This window comes from Hemitrygon akajei, chromosome 25 (genome assembly GCF_048418815.1).
Source record: "Hemitrygon akajei chromosome 25, sHemAka1.3, whole genome shotgun sequence".
NCBI lineage: Eukaryota > Metazoa > Chordata > Chondrichthyes > Myliobatiformes > Dasyatidae > Hemitrygon > Hemitrygon akajei.
In genome coordinates this window covers 47163441-47171294 of record NC_133148.1, presented here as the reverse complement: position 1 = coordinate 47171294, position 7854 = coordinate 47163441, and positions in this window count along the sequence as shown.

Here is a 7854-nt window from a genome sequence, read left to right as displayed (position 1 = left end):
CTAAGGGATTCTACAGATATGTCAAGATGAGGCAGTAAATTCGATTGGATATTGGCTTTGTGGTAGAAGCCAGAGATGGTAGCAGATGGTTGCTTCTCTGACTGAAGGCCTGTGACTAGTGGAGTTTGCAGGACTTGGTGCTGGGTCCATTGTTGTTTGTTGTCTGTTTCAATGATCTAGATGGTAATATAGTTAACTGGATCAGGGTTTATAATTTACACCATGACTGGTGGGGTGGAATGGACAGCAAGGAAGACTATCGGAGTTTACAGTATGATCCAGACCAGACGGTAAAATAGCAGATGGAATTTAATGCAGGCAAATGTGAGGTGTTGCAGTTTGGTAGGACCAACCAGGGTAGATCTTACACAGTGAACAATAGGACACTAAGGAGTGCAGTAGAACAAAGGGATTTGGGAATACAGGTCCATAATTCATTGAAAATGGAGGCACAGGTAGCTAGGATCATAAAGAAAACTTTTGGCACATTGGTCTTCATAAATCAAAGTACTGAGTACAGGAGATGGGAATTTATCTTACAGTTGTATAAGACATTTGTGAGGCCTCATTTGGAGTACAGTGTGCAGTCACTAACCTACAGGAAAGATGTAAATAAGCTTGATAGAGTACAGAGAAAGTTTAAAAGGATCCTACCAGGACTGGAGAAACTGAGTTATAAGGGAAGATTACATAGGTTAGGACTTTATTTCCTAGAATGTAGAAGATTGAGGGGAGATTTGATGGAGGTATACAAAATTATTAAGGGTATAGATAGGGTAAAAGCAATCCAGCTTTTTCCACTGAGTTTGGGAGGAACACCAACTACAGATCGTGGGTTAAGGGTGAAAGGTGAAATGTTGAAAGGGAACACAAGGTAAACTTCTTCACTCAGAGATTTGTGAGAGTGTGGAATGAGCTGCCAGAACAAGTGGTGCTTGCAAGCTCGATTTTAATGTTTAAGAGAAGTTTGGGTGGTTACATGGATGGGATGGGTATGGAGGTTGATGGTCTGGGTGCAAGTCAATAGAACTTGACAGTTAAAATGGCTTGGCACAGACTAGATGGGCTGAAAGGACTGTCTCTGGGCTGTACTTTTCTATAACTGAATGGGCGAAAACTGGCAGATGGAATTTAAGCGTGATGTGTTGCAATTGGCCTTCACAAATCTAGATATTGTGTACAGGAGATTGGATGTTATGTCAAAGTTGTATAAGACTTTCCTGAGGCTAAATGTGGAGTGTTGGTACATGAATGGGTGGGGTATAAATGGCTATGGTCTGGGTGCAAGTCAATGAGTCTGGGCAGTTTAAATACTAGATGGGCCGAAGGGCCTGTTTCTGTAACTGAAGTGACTGTCAGACAGTGACCAAGGCTAGACTGTCTGTGTCTACATTGCTTGGAGTTCAGAAGAATCTGGGATTTATGGACTCAAACATATGAGATACAAAAAGGGGACAAGAGGGTTGATATTGAGAGATTGTCACCTGTCAGAGAGCAACGAATAAGGGGACGTAGTTAGGAAATAAGGAGCCGGATATTTGAAACTGAGGTGCAGAGAAATTTCTTCTTTCAGAGGGAATGAATCCCCAGAAATCTCAGCCCAGAGCATGGAATCTGGTGGTCTACTCTTTCTCCTGTTTTCTTTTCTTCTTGTGAGTTCAGCGGAGACAGAGACAGAGAGAATTCCTAGAAGAGACAAAGGATGAGATCAGAACTATGCAAATAAAGAAACTGTGTGAATGTTTGAAGAGAAAAGGCAGAGGACAATCTGAGTGGCTAAAGCAGAGACAGACAGTCCCAGAAAGAGACACAGGGTGGCCTTCAAGGGAATCATTGGCATCGGTGTCCTTCGAACAGGACCTCACCTTCAGTGGGTCTCAACAAAATCTCTTTTACTCTGTGCAGGACACAGAATATGTTATGTGATCCACAATGTGCCTAATATTCTAATAAAGACCACAAGACCATAAGACATAGGAGCAGAATTAGGCCATCTGGCCCATCGATTCTGCTCCACCATTCAATCATGGCTGATGATCTTTTTACTCCTCTTCAACCCCAGTTCTCGGCCTTCTCCCTATAACCTTTGATGCCATGTCCAATCAAGAGCTTATCAATTTCTGCCTTAGATATACCCAATGATCTGGCCTCCACAGCTGCATGTGGCAACAAATTGCACAAATTCACCACACTTTGGCTAAAGAAATTTTTCCACATCTCTGTTTTGAAAGGGCGCCTCTCTATCCTGAGGCTGTGCCCTCTTGTCCTAGACTCCCACCATGAGGAACATCCTTTCCACATCTACTCTATCTAGGCCTTTCAATATTTGAAAGGTTTCAATGAGATCCCCCCTCATCCTTCTGAAATGCAGTGAGTACAGACCCAGAGCCAGCAAACGTTCCTCGTATGATTATCCTTTTATTCCTGGAATCATCCTTGTGAACCGTTCCTGGACCCCTCCAATGCTAGCACATCTTTTCTACGATGAGGGGTCCAAAACTGTTCACAATACTCAAGGTGAGGCCTCACTCGTGCTTTATAAAGCCTCAGCATCACGTCCTTGCTCTTGTATTCTTGTACTCCTTATACACGTTTGTGCTCAAGCGACTGGAACTGTGACACCAGTTCTGATTCAATGTAGAGTGTTTTGTATTTCTCACTTGAGTCAAACACAGCAGCTTTATTGTTGGGTTAGAGATTAGCTGTTATTCCCGGATGGTGATTGAGAACAGATGTTCCTCCCAGGTCGACCCAATGAGAGGATTAGTGTGTGGAAGTGTCAGTGTTACCAAGCAAGATGAATAGAGGAAATTCAAAATGGTATCATTGTGAGTATTCCACAATGCTGGTGTGTTTAGAGAGACAGTAATTCATAAGTACAGATGTGAGGTGTGGTTGGTGATTTTGAGTCCATGGTGACCAACACCTTCCACCAGAATCAGAATTAGTTTTAATATCACTGTCATTTGTCATAAAATTTGTTGTTTTGATGCAGCAGTACATTGCAATACTTAATAATAAAAAGCAATAAATTCCTATATGAAGCAAATATAAAAAAATAAATTAAATAAGTAGTGCAAAACAAGAAGAAAAAATAATGAGGTAATGTTCATGGATTCATTGTCTATTTAGGAGAGGAAGAAGCTGTTCCTCAAATGTTGAGTGTGTCTTCAGGCTCCTGTACCTCCTCCTTGAAAGTGGCGATGAGAAGAGGGCAGGTCCTTGGTGGTGGGAGACCTTAATGACGAATGGTGCCTTCTTGAGCCATCGCCTGTTGAAGGTGTCATTGATACTGGGGAAGTTAGTGTCCATGATGGAGCTGGCTGAGTTTACAACTTTCTGCAGCTTTTTCTGATGGTAATGCAATCAGAATACTCTCCATGGTATATCTGTAGAAATCCGTGATAGTCTTTAGCAACATACCCAGACTACTCAAATTCCAATTAAAATATAGCCACTGTCATGCCTTCTTTATTATTGCATCAATATGTTGGACCCAAGATAAATGTTTGGAAATATTGACACCCAGGAACCAGAAACTGCTCACCCTTTCCACTGTTGACCCTTCAATGAAGACTGATGTGTGTTTCCAGAACCTCCCGCTCCTGAAATTTGCAATCAATTGCTTCATCTTACTGACGTTGAATGCAAGGATGTTATTGAGATACCATTTACCCAACTGATCTATCCTGCTCTTGTATGCCTCCTCATCACCCTGAAATTCTGCCCACAATAGTTCATCAGCAAATTTATAAACGCCACTTGAGCTGTACCTAGCCACACAGTCGTGGGTGCAGAGAGCGTAGAGCAGTGGATTAAGCACACATCCTTGAGGTGCTCCAGTGTTGATTGTCAGTGAGGAGGAGATGCTCTTTCAGATCCACACTGACTGTGGTCTCCCAGTGAGGATGTCAAGGATCCAGTTGTGGAGGGAGGACTGGAGGTCCAGGTTTTGGAGCTTGTAGATTAGAACTGAGGGTATGATTGTGTTGAATGCTGAGCTGTAATAAGTAAACATCATTCTGACATACAGCAGGTATTGTTATTGTCCAGGTGATCCAAGGCTGAGTGGAGAGCAAGTGAGATTCCATCTGCTATAGACCTATTGTAGCAATAGGGAAATTGCAGTGGGTCCAGGTCCTTGCTTAGGCAGGAGTTCAATCTGGCCACGACCAACCTCTCAAAGCATTTTATCACAGTAGATGAGAGTGCAACTGGACAACAGTCATTGAGACAGCTCAGCCTGCTCTTCTTGGACACTGGTATGATTCTCTCTCTTTTGAACCAGGTGGAACCTCTGACTGCAGCAGTGAGATATTGCAGATGTCCCTGAACTCTCCCAGTTGGCACAGGGTTTCAATTCCCTACCAGGTACACCATCAGGGCCTGATGCCTTGTGAGGGTTCACCCTCTTGTAAGCTGTTTGGATGTTGTCATGCAAGACAGAGATGACAGGGTCTCCAGACACTGCTGGGACTTGCACACATGAAGTATTATTCTCTCTTTCAAAGCGTGCATAAATGACGTCGAGCTCATCTGGGAATGAAGCATCACTGCCATTCATGTTGTTGAGTTTCACCTTGTAGGAAGTAATGGCCTGAAAAGTCTACCAGGGCTGAAGGGCATCTGATTCCTGCTCTAAGTTCAATTGGAATCGTTCAAAAGTTCATTTATTATCAAAGCCTGTATCCACATACAACTTGAAATTTGTGTTCTCCAGATTGTCATGAAAACAAGAATATGAAAGTCATTCAGAGAGAAATATCAAACTCACCCCTTCCCCTTCACCAACAAAAACGGCATCCCGATCATCAATCCCCCCGAGTACCCCCCTCTCCCTTCACAAAATGGAACAGTAACACCGACCTCACTAAACGACCCCTTCCCATACAAAAAACTAACAGAACACTGACCCCCAAACACTCTCCACTCGCACAGCAAAACAGAAAAGAAACAGGTGATAAAAAACACAGAATATAAAATGATAAGCCTAAAAATGTCCACAGTCCATAAACACAACAGTCCAATTCATAAACACAGAGCCACAACACCATCTCCGATATCACCGACATTCATTGAAAGAGCAGAGAGGGACACCACACGAGGCAGAGAGGCTGACCCGCCTGTCACAGCGAGCCACACAGCAACAGGCCACTCACAGAATCCATCTCTAGCACCGATCAGAAGACAGGCAATCGGCACTGAAACTCTCGCTCGCTTAATGGACGCTTTAAATGCTGAAATGGAGTCAATCATCATCTTGAAGTTTCATCACATCGAGGCCGTCTGAGTACATGCTCAGAATCTTCACGAAGACAGCAAAGCGCTGAATCTCTGAAACAATCTCCAATCAAAATCACAGTCTCTAACTCTAACAGTTCCAGAAACATATTGAAGGAGAAAAACAGACGTAAAAGACCAAAAAAGGATATTTTCATGAGCTATCTGGAAGAGGTTGACCGAGGGAGCATTGCACTCTGGCATCATCTTGACCAAGATGAGTTTATTCACTCTTAAAATAGCCTTCCGCAGGTCGTACCTAAGCTTCTTGTCTAGTGCTAGATTACCAGCCTAGACTGCCATAGATTGAGCCCTCAGCAAACTACAAATCTCCTGGTCCATCCACAGCTTTTGCTTTGGGTATATCAAGTATGCTCTTGAAGGCACACACTCATCCACACAGGTCTTGATAAAGTTGGTGACAACTCTGGCATATTCATTCAGATTTGAAGATAAGTCTCTGAATATTGTCCAGTTCACCAACTCAAAGTCCTGTAGGTGCATTTATGCCTTCCTTGACCACATCTTCTTGGTCTTCACTAACAGCACTGTGGTCATTAGTCTCTGCCTATATGCCGGGAGTTGTAGTACAGCCAGGTGATCACCCTTACCAAAGCGTGCCCATGGGCTGACACGGTAACCATTGTTGATGGTGGTATAACAGTGGTAAAGTGTTGGCTCCTCTGGTTCCACAGGAGATATGTTAGCGGTCGCTGTTCAGAGACTTCTTCAAGATGGCCTGGTTCAAATCCCGGTGTACAATCATTCAACAACATTATCACTGTGTCATGTGACAGGGGACTGAACCCAGCAGGATTTAGTCGTGAGCAGTGTCCTGCAATGATCTTTGTTGGTCCTGCAACGATTCACTGACATTACTAATGATGGGACACAAAGCCGTGTCTATGAGTGTCCAGCAAATGAAAAGCAGACTCCACAGTAAATAGAATGGCAGGGAGGTTTGAAGTGTAGAGATGGAAACAGATGAAGTGAACAGGACAACTGGAACAAAGCGAGATCATTGACTGAGGCAGGCAAGTTACAGAGATGAAAAGAGAGATTTTTCATGGGAGACTCGAAAGTCAGCATCGGAATTTTCAGTCTGGAGGAATCCCAGGCTCAGTCTGAACAGATATGAGGCAGCTCTTTGATTCAGATCAATGTCACAAATGGATCTACAGACTCTCACATGCACTGAGACAAGAAGATTTCAGGAAATGTTGTCTTTGATGAGAAACTGCATCTCTCATTGCAATTCACAGCTCCGATAGCACATTTTATTGGCATTCCAGCAGCTAAATGTCACGTGGCTGGGCAACTGTCCTGCAGTCCCTGCTGTGACCAGACTGGGTCCCGAGGAAATCAGCTCCTTGATGTTTGAGTTTGTTTTCTCAGTCAAAGGTTGTAAGCAGAGATGAGCAACCCACTCTGCAAACAAACCTGATTTCATTCCAATGTACAATTCTGTACAAATTGAGCTTCAGGATAAGTCTGAGCTGAAGTTGTCAAGCCAGATGACAGCAGATGAAGTTGTCAAGCCAGTTTGTAAATTTTCTATTTCTCATCTACAGAGTTGTCTGTCTTTATCCAAAATCCCTCCATTGAAGAGATGTGGATCAACCAGACCGCTACTCTGGTGTGTATGATTGTGGGTGCTGATCTGAGCCAGGTCCAAATCCACTGGCAGGTGAACGAGGGGGAGAAAATCAAAACAAACGTGACCAAAAAACCGAGACAGGAAGGAACCCGAGACACAGTGATCAGCCAACTCCAGACCAGTGTGCAGGAGTGGGCCAGTTGGGTGGAGTACACTTGCTCTGCCCAACAACCTTCTTCAACCTCACCAGTATCAGCATGGACAAAAAGTACCAAAGGTGGGCAAGAGGTCAGCGATTAAAATGGACAACGTTGGTTACCTCAGTAAAAATGTTTGACATTTCCATTGTTTGCCCATCAGTTCCAGTGGAGACAAAAGGTCCCAAAGTCAGACTGCTGCCCCCGCCAGAGGGAGAGACCAAGAGTGGGAACATGGTCACCCTCGAGTGTGTTGCCTCTGGATTCTACCCGAACCAAATAACCATCACCTGGGAGAAAGGGGACTCTCTGATCTCTTCCAACATCAGTGTGAGACCAACTGCTCTGGAACAGGTGGGGACTTTCATTGCCAGCTACGTCCTGACCGTGAGCACAGAGGAGTGGAAGGAAGGCTCAGTTTTCAGATGCACAGTGTCTCATCCCCCCTCCAACACCAGCGTCAGGCAGGATGTGAAAAACATTCAAGGTATGATTCTGAGATTCACTCCACTGTTGACATCCTCTGCCACAGCCACAACCCAGGGCCAAGCAAGGTCAATAGGTAACGGCAAGTGTGGCATTGTTGTCGTTGTGTGAGTGGATTTAAAATACAGAGGCAGAGAGTGGGAAAGAATCAGAGTTCATCCGATGCTTTCAGAACTTGACTCTCTTCCAAACAACCAACACAAGGTCTGTCTGTCCATCAGTAAGTGCCCATCTGCGCCCCTCTGTCGCATCTCAGACAGATGTGTGAGAGTGCAGCACTCCCTCAGTACTAGT